At 33.0% G+C, this 736-nt stretch overlaps 1 non-coding gene across 1 annotated transcript; it reads left to right on the top strand.

Moving 5' to 3' along the window:
• The first annotated feature begins 248 nt into the window (after nt 1-248).
• On the top strand, nt 249-355 carry LOC139035750 (U6 spliceosomal RNA). The gene has a single exon (XR_011488468.1). It is a non-coding gene; the product is annotated as a U6 spliceosomal RNA (small nuclear RNA).
• The last annotated feature ends 381 nt before the right edge of the window (nt 356-736 follow it).

Consider the following 736-nt stretch of genomic DNA (forward strand, 5'->3'; position numbering starts at 1 on the left):
ATGTACAGCACATGCATGACAAGGCTGTCTTTTGTCACCCTATTTGTTTAACTTATATTCAGAGTACATCATGCAAAATGCCAGGCTGGATGAATCACAAGCTGGAATCAAGATTGTCCGGAGAAATATCAACAGCCTCTGATAATGCAGATGATACCACTCTAGTGGCAAAAAGTGAAGAGGAACTAAAGAGCTTTTTGATGAAGGTGAAAGAGAAGAGCACAAAAGCTGGCTTAAAACAACATTCAGTACTCACTTTGGCAGCACACATACTAGCACTGGAATGATACAAAGATGATTAGCATGGCCCCTGTACAAGGATGACACACAAATTCGTGAAGTACTCCATATTTTACTATGGCCAATTCATACCGATGTATGGCAAAAACCATCATAATATTGTAAAGTAATAAACATCCAATTAAAATAAATTTAAAAAATTTTTAAGTCATGAAATACACTTTCCAAGTAAGGAGCTGAGAAGAAAGCTCATTTTACATATCAGAAACAGAGTGACATACAGTAAGTTACTAAAATTAATATTTCAGACATTATACTGCTATGTGCACTTTTTTTGTTAAAAGAAACTATTCTACCTAAGAAGCAGAATACAACACCATGGTTTTATTTTGAAGAATCAATGAAAGTTTATACACTTAAACTGATTGCTTTTTTAAAAATTAATTAATTTATTTTAATTGGAGGATAATTACCTTACAGTATTGTGGTGGTTTTT

Source organism: Odocoileus virginianus, chromosome 6 (assembly GCF_023699985.2).
Source record: "Odocoileus virginianus isolate 20LAN1187 ecotype Illinois chromosome 6, Ovbor_1.2, whole genome shotgun sequence".
Lineage (NCBI taxonomy): Eukaryota > Metazoa > Chordata > Mammalia > Artiodactyla > Cervidae > Odocoileus > Odocoileus virginianus.